This window comes from Mytilus californianus, unplaced genomic scaffold (genome assembly GCF_021869535.1).
Source record: "Mytilus californianus isolate M0D057914Y unplaced genomic scaffold, xbMytCali1.0.p SCAF_8, whole genome shotgun sequence".
In the NCBI taxonomy this organism is placed as follows: domain Eukaryota; kingdom Metazoa; phylum Mollusca; class Bivalvia; order Mytilida; family Mytilidae; genus Mytilus; species Mytilus californianus.
This window is the reverse complement of record NW_026262734.1, coordinates 112,612,493-112,625,167: the sequence shown is the minus strand read 5'-3', so window position 1 is coordinate 112,625,167 and position 12,675 is coordinate 112,612,493. Positions and strand designations below refer to the sequence as shown.

General features: G+C 36.4%; 1 protein-coding gene across 16 annotated transcripts in view; it reads left to right on the top strand.

Annotated features, from left to right (window-relative positions):
- The first annotated feature begins 10,510 nt into the window (after positions 1-10,510).
- Positions 10,511-12,675, top strand: part of LOC127712109 (RIMS-binding protein 2-like) — a 172,177-nt gene continuing 170,012 nt past the window's right edge. For 15 of the 16 annotated variants that reach the window (XM_052218331.1, XM_052218332.1, XM_052218320.1 and 12 more), the window contains exon 1: positions 10,511-10,677. The gene's annotated coding sequence lies outside the window, so the exon portion shown is untranslated. Of the gene's footprint in view, positions 10,678-10,978; positions 11,052-12,675 lie in introns of those variants that run through there. The other variant, XM_052218317.1, reaches the window with a different exon arrangement.

Sequence of the window (12,675 nt, the reverse complement as noted above, 5' to 3'; positions counted from 1 at the left end):
GAATGCAAATACATAGTTAATAAAAATTAAAAGGGATAAATAACTAAGGTCAAAAGTAAATAAACAGGTTGAAATATAGTTAAAGTATGATACTACTGTGAAATGTTAAACAATATTTAGAAAATCATCACTTTTGAAAAAACCTGCGTCATATTATACACAGGTAAATGAAAATAATTTTGTTGTTAAGTATACTTCTTCTTCAGTGTGTATAAAATCTTCCATGTTCCTTATGTCGTAACTACAATACCCTTACCGAATTAGACTACTTACCGGATTTGTAATAACATAAGCAACACGACGGGTGCCACATGTTGAGCAAGATCTGCTTACCCTTCCGGAGCACCTGAGATCACCCCCAGTTTTTGGTGGGGTTCGTGTTGCTTAGTCTTTGGTTTTCCATGTTGTGTCATCTGTACTGTTGTTTGTCTGTTTGTCTTTTTGTTTTTGGCCATGGCGTTGTCAGTTTGTTTTCCTTTTCAGTTACTATCATGGTCAGGAAGAAGTCATGGCTATGGCTTAATGCACCAAAATATGGACCAAACTCAAATGATAAGCAGACCTCCGTATAAGATTTGCCCGAAGCCGGAGCACCAAAACCTTAACTTCATCAAATTTCTTCACCAGTTTTCTCTACAAAGCACACATGCACGCTGTAAAGGACTTACTCCGAAACATTTGCCTACTAATTCCACAGAAATACTTACGGCATCTATATTTACATTCTTTTCCTTAAAGAAAGTATAAAGATAGATCTTGTTGACATACATCTGTTTCTAAGGTAATCAAAATTATACTCACCGGCATCTATATTTACATATGATAGACCTGAAGAAGATAACACATCGATTTTCAACTATTTCAAAATAGGAATTAAACATCTAGAAGAACATAATCTGGCGACTGGTTTTCTTTCATGTATCCAAATTAATTGTAAAAGAAAACAAGTGTGGACACAGATTAGTGTGGATAGTATGTTTGGATGATTGACAGTGTGTTCTGACAAAAAGAGTTCTCTGTTTTCCCATGGGTTCTATGTTAAACTGTGTTGCACAGTGACAGCCAACCTGTACCAAACACTAAACAACTAGAATGTCGTTTATTTAATATTTAGTTTTAATGTTCAAGACTACATAGTGGAGGAGACACTAATTGCATGGATTATCAAATGATTCTGATAAAATATGTGAGATGGTATCTGAGAACCTGCATGCATGTACTATTTATATATTTCTATTTATGTTCCTTTGTGGTGGTCATTTCTTACTTGGGTTTTTTTTTTTTGGGGGGGGGGGGGGGAGGGGGGCGTAAATTTGATATTTGAAAAATATCATTGGTGAAAAATTTCGTTTAAATGAAATGTCGAAATTGTTTCTTAGAAGATATCTGATAGTTTTAGATAATGACCAAACCTGGCATGACGCTTGGGGCTAGATAAGCTAGGAAGTACACTTCTGTGTTATTTTATTTAGTTCTTTTTTTAAAATGTCTTCTCCAAAGCCTGGTGGAAGTAAAAAATATTGACCAGTATGAAAATGATATCAATTAAAGAACCTTTGCGAACATGCTTCAAAGCATGCTTCAAAGACTCGTAACTCCTACAAAAATCAACTGATAAAACTTCTTGTGGATATGAACATCTACATAATATGTTCTAATTGTCTACAAAGTTTCCTGAAATTCCACCATGGTTTTAGAGGAGTTGCAATGAAAAGAAAAGGACTAATAGACAAGCAGACTGACAGGTTAAAACCTTACCTAATTTGTTAGGTGGGGTATAATAACTTGGTAAATCCAATGAAATTGTTTAGGATTCTTAATTTCTATAAACAAATGATGATAAATAGTGTAGACTTGAAGAATTGTGAACTCAACAACTATGATTTTTTTAGTATTTGAAATGAAAATATATTGACAAATTTTTCTTGTTTCAAGATTTTTGTTATATGGATAAAAATATAAGTGATACCGTTACAGTATAATTATGATATAAAATTATCTATAAGATACAGTTTTGTTGTGGTTAAAAGTGAACAGTGCTGTAATTAACGTGTACACAAATTAAGAAATTAACGAATGAATGGTAAATGTTGAACAATGAAGGAAATTTTAAAAGAAAACAAATTTCCATTAGACAATATTTCCTTTCTTCTTTTCCTTGTTAGCTTGCATTGCTCAATACTCTAGTATATGTATGAATAATTATAATAGATAATACAAGTATCAAAATATGCAGCTACATTTCACTTTTAATTACCTTAGAAACAGATGTATGCCAACAAGATCTATCTTTTTACTTTCTTTAAGGAAAAGAATGTAAATATAGATGCCAGTAAGTATTTCTGTGGAATTAGTAGGCAAATGTTTCGGAGAAAGTCCTTTATGCAGCGTGCATGTGTGCTTTGTAGAAAAAACTGGTGAAGAAATTTGATTAAGTTTATGTGTTTGTGGCTTCGGCCTTGTGTAAATCTTATACGGAGACCTGCTCTGCATGTGTTTTTGCTCCATGTTATGGTGCCAAATGAAATACCTTAATTTTGTGATGAGTCATCATAACATAGTGGGTGTGTTTGAATTACAAACTATCAAATTAAGACCAAATTATAGGCAAATCTATCCTTCTTTTAATCAATGCCTCATTCCCTTGCATGAGACGCAAAATCTGACATCCGAGCGACACATTACATTTCGATAAAACGCAAAATCAACTTTAAACCCAAATAATGTTGACTAAGAAGCTGGCATTTGGTTAAATTCTATAATAGGAATTAATTTTTATATAAACCATATGGGAAAAAATTGTCAAAGTAGTTTTTTATCCTGAAACTTGCATATGAAGTCTCAAAATCTGCAACACGGAAAACTAGGGAGAGGTGTTTGAGCAAACAGAGCACTGAAAACGTCGGTTTCTGCTTGATGGAAATAGATTATGGTTCGGTTCCTTCCGTGCAATACCTTATTTGGTGCTAACAATTACCAAAAAAAAAGAAATTTTAATACTATAACTTAGCATACACCCCGTATGTGGCGTTCGACACGGTGATAATGTACTCCTTGAAAATGGAATTTAGAATTAAATTATAAGGAAAGTCTGTAATATTTATTTCTGTTTATTCGAAATAACCTCAAAAATGTGGTGCATACTTTTAAATAACTCGCTTTGCGTGCACCTCTTGTTTGGTGTTATTTCTTCATAGACAGAAAAAAATATTACAGTCATTCCTTGAATAATGTAATAGCTTCAAATAGAGGCGAGCTGTCAAGGTCTTTTATTCATTAAAAAGTCGACATACTTATTTTACATGTTTTCCTTTATGTTAACCTAATTATATGGCAAGTAGCAGCCAGGAATGTGCCACCATAGAATCATCCAAGTGCAGGTTTGATTACCAAGTCTTAAATGTACTCGTACGAAAGTTCAAGTTTATGATAACCGTGTCATGACTCGATTCGACCAGGGCTGAATCTAATTCAACCAGAGGAGTTTGGACTTCAGTGACAGCATCTTTGAACTTTAGTCAAGATCAAATTATCATTGCTTAAACCAATGTATCCTGGTTTTGGGCGTTGTTGGGTTGTTGTCTCATTGATTTATACAAAATGTGTACAACGCATCCCGTTTTACTGCTATTTAGCTTGTATCATGCTATTTTTATTTCGTCTATTTCAACTTTGTTAAACAGTAAGATACATTCATACATATGATAAGTTTGATGTCATTAAACTTTATTTTTAAGCAAAACATTTCCTTGAAGAAAAAAAATCTTACACTTCTAAATAATACAGCCGTTTTAATTCAGTTTGAATAAATTTTCATGATAAATTTGAAACATTAAAAATATTAAAACACACAGTTAAAGGGACACAACTCTAATGCTTCTATGCAATAATTACAGGGAAATGTTAGAATAGTAAATTTAGATAGTAAAGATTATGATCATGGTGGCTGGATTTCAAAATGTGGTATGTCTATATTGGGCTAACGTTTTTGAATATTGAGCCTATGAATTTGAAACCCAGAGAGGTGGACTGGCCCCAGACACTATCGCTAAGTATACAGATCAGATGACTTGTCTGGTATTTTAAGATATCAAACCATCAAAACAGCTTACCCGTCCACGTTCTCTCTGTTTTTTTGTTAGATGTATTTCTTTTTGGACCCATCTGATGAGTTAAGCCTTTTTCAACTGATTTTTATAGTTTGTTCTTATGTTGAACTGTTACACCACTGTCCCAGGTTAGGGGAGGGTTGGCGCCTTCAAACGAGTTTAACCCCGCCACATTCTGTATGCCATTGTGCCTGTCCCAAGTCAGGAGCCTGTAATTCAGTGGTTGTCGTTTGTTCCTGTGTAACATTTTTGTTTTTCGTTCATTATTTAGTACATAAATAAGGCCATTAGTTTTCTCGTTTCGAATTGTTTAAAATTTGTCATTTCGGAGCCTTTTATTGCTGACTATGCGGCATGGGCTTTACTCATTGTTGAAGGCCGTATGGTGACCTATAGTTGTTAATTTCTGTGTCATTTGGTCTCTTGTGGGGAGTTGTCTCATTGGCAATCATACCACATCATCTTATTTCTATATTCACTTTAGAAGAATGTTATTAAGAATCTTAGAAATTGGTTTAAAAATAAGTTGAACATCTAGTCGAGCCCGTAATATTTGTATATATAGTTATAAATATCCTCCTCAGTACGCTTGAATGATGAAGGTGTACTAATCCTGATTCCCGGATTTGCTGTGAATTCCAATTTTTATAGTTTAGTAGTAAAATTGAAAAATGACATTTTTAGCTCACCTGGCCCACAGGGCCAAGTGAGCTTTTCTCATCACTTTGGGTCCGTCGTCCGTCGTCGTCGTCATCCAATAACTTTTACAAAAATCTTCTCTGAAACTACTGGACCAAATTTAATGGAACTTGGCCACAATCATCACTGGGGTATCTAGTTTAAAAAATGTGTCCGATGACATCGTCTGCCAACCAAGATGGCCGACATGGCTAAAAATAGAACATAGGGGTTAAATGCAAGTTTTGTCTATTATTTTGAAAACCGTTATAGATAGGGAAGAATTGTTCAGAATGTTGAGTTCTACCAATTGTTCATATACGTCAAAACTGTCAGACGACTTCTTAAAGGAGTTATTGCCCTTAAATGACAAATTTTACCATTTTTTTTCAATTTTGTCTATTATCTTAAAAACTATAAAAGATAGAAAGAAACTTTAAAATGTAAAAATGATCAGCAAGACAAGTTCTTCAAATAAGTCTCATAGTCAAAGTCGTCATTCGACTCCTTATTAGAGTTATTGCCCCTTTGGTGACAATTTTTACCATTTTTTTGCGTTTTTGCCTTGTATCTTAAAAATTATAATAGATAGATAGAAACTGAAATTAAAACAAATTATGAGCAAGACAAGTCCTATAATTAAGACAAATGGAAGAAACGGTCTGACGACTCCTTATTGCAGTTTTTGCCCTTTAATGACGATTTTTACCATTTTTTTTTTTGCGTTTTGCCCTATATGATAAAAATTATAATAGATAAATAGACACTTTAAATCACAAAAATGATCAACAAGGCAAGATCTACTAACAAGTCAATTTTTTTCCGATATAGTTAGTAGAATAGGAGTGATTGCCCTTAAATGACGATTTTTTTTACCCTTTTTTGTGCTTTGCGCATAAACTAAAGAAGATAGAGAGAAACTGAACAGACAAAATGATCAGCACTACAGGATCAACAAAACAGAGATTGTTGTCATGCATTCTATTCTCGTCTACAATGTTGGAGGGTGTCCTTTGCTTAATATGCACATAGACCAAGGTGAGCGACACAGGCTCTTCAGAGCCTCCAGTTTGCATATACACATAATACTGTTTTGACGGTGTAGGTGTTGGATAACAACGCTCGAGTCGGTTTATACGATCTAGAAAAGAAACAGCCTCCCTAACTCTACAAGCTTCTTCCAAGTCCTTAGAAGCTCTTATGCTCATGGTACATCGTAGTAGTCATGTCATTCTGAATATATGACACAACAGCATTGATCCATTCAGATAAAGTTTCCATCAGTATCTTTTAAGTTTCTTTCCCATGTAGATGGACCGTGGATTGAATAGGAATGATGAACAAAAGCAATCGAGAGGTTTTGATTTTACATCCTTCATGATACACGTTTCTAGTAACGCGTACGTGAAAGAACGCAAACATCGTAAAGTGGCGGCCCTCATCGAAAGCATTTCTTCCATGTTGATTAACGATCTATTTGAAAGATACAGGTTGTATTGTCTTTTGCTACTCACACTTTATAAATTGGCACCAGTGTCAGCAGAAAGTTAATGAACCAGGGTTATGTCAAAGAGCGTCTCGTCCTTTTAAAAAAAAAGTTCATCTGATATCCGAAGGTACCAAGACCTTGCTGATAAATATTCCGTATCAACTTCACAAATAACATATGATGGTCTTGAAGTATAGGTTCTAGATGCTGACGTTGTTTATCATCTTAATTACGGGTTATACTGTTCTTTTTATTTGTCTTTGTATATTTTTAACCTTTACTGTTTATTTCATTTTTCAGGTGATATCCTTTTGGCGTGGCTCGGTATTTACACATCCCGCCATTGTATTATTGTGCTTTGGTCATTTTTTTTATTCTTTTCTTTCATTTTCGATATGTGTCTATATGCTATTTTTTTTTTGTTGACTTAGTTGTTTGTTTTTATGGTAATTAAGATTACAACACAATGTTGACTGCTGTACCTCAATTTTTGGAGGGGGCAATACCTTTTTCTGTTAACCTGTTTTGGGCTATTTCAAGGTGACAGTTGTTAACTGTTATTTGAAATATATATAAACTGTTAACTGTTTTCAACCCACTGTCTGTTATCTGTTCTGTTAAAATTGGCAATGTTGTTAACTGTTTTATATGGAAATGGGATTCCTGTTATCTGTTACTTGATACTTAAAGTGTTCACTATTTTTGACATGATCTATCTCTGTTAACCGTTATTTACAAGAATTTTCAAGATTCACACTAATCACATTAAATTTGCTGTTAATCTCTTTGTTTACAGTGCTACATCAAAGGAGTAACATAAACAGCATCTATGTAAAAATAGGTATCGTAGAAAAAAATTGAAAATCTTGAAAATGCCTTCCCAGCCAGAACGGCAAACAACTAATGTGTCAGGTACATAGCGGAGATCATCGGGTTGACAGCCGTCCATACCCCCCCCCCCCCCTGGTTGCCGCCCGTATTTATGAAATCTTGGAATCCCCAGGCGTCAAGTGCAACTTCATATCATGGGAGAAGTGAAGACCCGATCTTCACTGCTATAGGAAGGTAGTAGAATGCGGTCCTGTTGCTACCTGTCCGATCTCCCAAGAAAAGTCAGTTGGTAAAGCGACATAGTGGCTGCACGACCCTACACCGCCGGCTAAGGTCAGCCAAGACAGTCTGGGTACAAATCATTGGTCCAGAGGCGCAGGCCAGAAATAGTCGCACGGTACTAGCGTTGGTATCATCGCATGCATCTGACACGTCTCTCAAAGGTCGCCCCGGTCTCAACCGGGAAACGGTCGGCGCACGGTAAAAAGAAAGGAGAGTCGGAAAAGAAAAGAAAAATAATACACGCCTCGCCGGCACTACGGAGGAGGGCGAGGATGGGGATAGAGCTTGGTTTATCCCCTACGAGATATCAATTTTGCGTCACACTTTTTAGCTTTCTTTCTTCGTCCGAACGATCGACTTGTTTTCTCTGACGGAGAAAAACGTCGAAATGAACGAACCCAAACCAGACGGGACAAACGATGCATGGGGAAAAAAACAAAATGCATAAAAGTTGACACGGCAGGCTGGTGAAGAGGTACAACAAAGATTTTGGACGGTAGGATCACGCGCGGCCCTAACTTTCCCCCTTCAATGTCCACGGCACCTTGGCTTTCGGCCGATACCGATACGGGACAAACCAAAGAAAAAAAAAACGGTTGTGGGTACTTGTCTGGTTGATCTTGCCAGTAGTCATATGCTTGTCTCAAAGATTAAGCTATGCATGTCTAAGTACATACTTTTACATAGTGAAACCGCGAATGGCTCATTAAATCAGGTATGGTGCTTAGATCGTACAATCCTACTTGGATAACTGTGGTAATTATAGAGATAATACATGAAGCACGGCTCTGACCTCGCGGAAAGAGCGCGTTTATTAGATCAAAACCAGTCAGGTTCGCAGGTGCCGGTCGGATTGGTGAGACTGGATAACTTCGTGCTGATCGCACGGCCTCGCGCCGGCGACGTATCTTTCAAATATCTGCCCTATCTTCTTTCGATGGTACGTGATATGCCTACCATGGTTGTAACTGATTCCGGAGAGGGAGCAACGAGAAACTGCTACCACATCCATGGAAGGCAGCACCCGCGCAAATTACCCACTCCTGGCACGGGGAGGTAGTGATTAAAAATAACAATACGGGACTCTTTCGAGGCCCCGTAATTGGGATGAGTACACTTTAAACCATTTAACAAGGATCTATTGGAGGGCAAGTCTGGTGCCACTCGCGGCAGCCGCGGTAATTCCAGCTCTAATAGCGTATATTAAAATTGTTGCAGTTAAAACAGCTAATAAATCGCCGATCCCCATTTACGTCGGCTCAACATCTTAAAGGGACAATTGGCGTTTAGCCACACATGATTGATCGATAGCAGGTCTGTGATACCCTTAGATGTTCGGACCCGCACGCACGCTACACTGAAGGAATCAGCGTGTCTCTGCCCTTGCCTGGAAAGGTCGGGTAACCCGTTGAACCTCCTTCGTGCTAGGGATTGAAAAGATGCGCAAACTTGAATGCCTAGAGGAAGTAAAAGTCGTAACAAGCTTTCCGTAGGTGAACCTGCGGATAGAACATTACCGCTATAATAAAGCGCTAAAATTTCTTCTGATGGTCCTCGTAGAACATTTCCATGAGGTGAAAATTTCTCCCCTCGATGAAATTCTTTTTCCCCTGGTGCATCGCAAAGACCCGCGGTTGTCCGATAAAACATCTTGCGATGGTCCTCGTAGAAAAAAAATTCTCGGACGCAAAAATTTCTCCCCTCGATGAAATATTGTTTTCCCCCTGTTCGTCGTAAGACCAGCGGTCGCGCGCTAAAACATCTTACGATGATCAAAACTGGAGTAAACTCAGATGCTTTGAAAGGGTGAGCATTTCCTGCTTTTTGCAAGACACCCGCCATTTTGCTTTGAAAATTCTTCAAATTCGGATAGAACAATCAAATACCTTAACATAGTTCTATTTTTCAATATGGTTGTTAGGTAATATTGAAGTTTTTACACCACTGTTATCTGTTATTCATTTAAAGTTGGTGTTAACTGTTATCAGCATCTTATATTTGTTGTTAACTGTTTTTGCCAAAATCGAGGTGTTGTTAACATGTTAACGGACCCCCTATTGCCCCCCTCAATTTTTGACATTTTTACCTATTATGTCTGTTTGTTTTGCTCACACATTGTTGTCAATATAATGGAATTCTATGCGACTGGCATACAAGTGAGAGGTTTGTCTCGCTATAAAACCAGGTTTAATCCACCTTTTTCTACATTCGACCGTTGTTTTCTATTCGTTTGATGTATTTTGCAATTTGATAAGGGATTTTCCGTTTTGAAATTTCCTTGGAGTTCGGTATTTTTGTTATTTTCCTTTTTAATGACTTGTCTCTGGGAAAAGAATAACCAAAGCCAATATATATAGTTTGTTCCGGGCTTGCATTCAGACAGCTGGCAAATTGTGTTGCGCCCCCGGTTTTTTTCGGTCATTTGGTTCAGTACAGACAGATACATTAGTCTGGCATCCTGACCCAATCTAATACTTCGTCGATAGTCTACTGTCGAGCAGTGAGCCAGGATCCCAGGATAACAGATACTGTATAAATTGTATCATATGTCTCTGGTACAGATAAGCAAGGATGTATATACTATGAATCTGTCTCTGGCCAGTGAGACTAAGGCAAAATCCAGGTGCTGTCCCAAGATTTTGAAAAAAGGGGTCCCTCTGGCAAGCCAATGTTTGGCCAAGTGATCCATGTAAAAAGTATATGCATTTGTCATATGAAGCTCCATAATAGGGACCGGCCCCCCTGCCCGCCTCGCCCTAAATCCGCCTCCGAAATTGTGACTTTTAGAAAAACTAATTGTATTTATTCTCAGTATTTATTATTCAAGCGGTTGCGAATAGAGATGTTCCAATTGTTTGTCAACTAGAGTTAGCTATAAATATTTGTATTTACTGTTGTGCGTATTTTTTTTTTTTTATTATTATATAATTAAATCTGACTTCCAATATATTAATTTACTGATCCTCTCAAACTAATAACCAGTACATAACTCCACTAGAACAAGGGCCCTCTCATGATTTTGTAAATATTCAATACAAATCCTTTTAAACTTTATTTTATATATACGTGTCAAGGCTTGTTCTTTCATTGATCAACTGAATTTTTACATAAAGTTCAATACATAAACAAGATAACCACGTGATATAATTGGCGGAGACATGAAAAGACTAAAGTTTTGCTGGGGGAAAGTGTTATGTTCGGTGATTAGTTAGATAATCTCTCTCATTATCCAAATGGCAATAATATTTTAAAACATTGTGATTGGATTGTGACAAAAGAATTCTGAAGGTGTGTATATTTTTACGTTATTTCTCATGTTTTGTAAATATTGTATCAATGACTGTAGGAATTTGTTTGATTAAGGTTGGAAAGTGACTCATGCTTCAACAGTTTAAATACATTATTATTTTTCATCAGCAGTTCAATAAAAGAAACAAATTCTTCATACAGAAAGCATCTACGAATTAAACAAATGCAAAACGTGCTTGAATTTTGTTAATTTCTGTAGCACGGGCTGTCACAACTCGCCGTATGACAGATTCCGGTTGTTAGGTACGCCAGATTGGAGGTTGACGAAATGACCGAAGAGTTCTAAAGACGAGCACGACTTGGCACTTGGCGGGGATGAATCGAATGACTGTGATAATACAAGAATGATTCTTGTACGAAACTGAGAGCTTGTATATTCTTTGAAGTGTACTACCCCATTCTCTTAATGATGTCAGGCTACCCTGTTATACCTCTTATAGCTAAAATCGCTCAAAATAGGGGGAGGGGTTGTCCAAATAATTATGACATTTTGAAAGGCTATTTTATTTTTGGTTTGACGCCTTCAAAGCAAAAAAATAAATAAAATAGCCTTTCAAAAGGTCATAATTATTTGGACCAAGGGAGGGGTCGTTTTGATGGAGCCAACTCCAAATTCTAATAAGATTTAAGATTGAGAGATGACATATTTTTATAAATTGAATATATGGTCAGATGGGTGCAGGTCGTTTCGTAACTGACTAGTTTATTTTGTAACTGAAACGTTTCATAACCTTATAACAATGTTTATGAGTTGTAGGTTATGGAAATAATAATTTTGATTACGAATAATAAATAGACTAATTGATGTATATATCCAAAGGTAAACTAAAAAGGTATCAGCGTGTTTGGTCCCGCATCATACAAGGACGCATATTCTCATTCTGGGATTAATAAACTCAAAACCAGATGTCATGTAATACATTGTTAAGGAGATCATGGAGATGTGCTTTTGTTTACGAACCATGCAACTGCTGCTCCGGCCAACTAAAACTTTTTACCTGTTTATACCAGGTTTTTTTCAGATGAAAAATCAGGCTTTATGCCAGCACAAACATGCAAAGTTGAAACAAAGGACAACATAGTGAAGTTAATGTTCTAAAGGAAGATGATTAACAAAAACAAAACAAAAAAACGCCGGTCCCCAGCTCAAGTGAAATAAGAACAAAACTCAAGAAATTTATTTCGTCTGCAATATATAGACAATTTTGAGAGATAAATACTTCCAGAGACAAAACTAATAGAGACACACTTTATAACCATATATAATTACCTGAGGTACATAACGTCTCAGTTATAAATCAACTTAGTTACGAATCGACTAGGTACGAAACGACCAGGTTACGAAACGACTAGCATTCGGTCAGATCCTATGTTTTCGTATGTCATATGAATTCGTACTATGCATGCTTTTTCAAAGGAAATTGTGACGTCACAATGCATTCTTAATAACACCCATGAGACTAGGATAATTGTACATGGTTTCTGTCAAGGAATGTTCATAGACTTTGTGAGCTATTATCACCAATGTCTGTTTCTGCTTTGACGATTTCATTAATTCCTAGTCACTCGTCAGTCTTGTAGGTTACATGTACCTATAATATCTGTATCAGTGTCCAATACAGTCTGACTAATACCAGCCCCCACATATACATTTGTACTTACTCTCTTAATACAATGGCAGTCAGAATTTCCCTAGCTTAATGCAGGTGGCAGCCAGTTGACCCACTTTAATTAAAATTGTTACACCTACCGACTTAATCTTCAGGACTCTCAGAATTTTTAACAACAATTTAATGTGAAAATTGCCTCCTATATAGGACTTTCTGCATTTTACCATAATTAAACTGTATTGTGATAATTTTTTTTTGCTTCAAAAGTTACTTATCTGTTAATAATGTAGAAAATGAAGGACAGTGTCATATTTGAAGCTTAAACATGTTAACATGTAACGATCCAGCAGCAATTTTTATTAGTTGC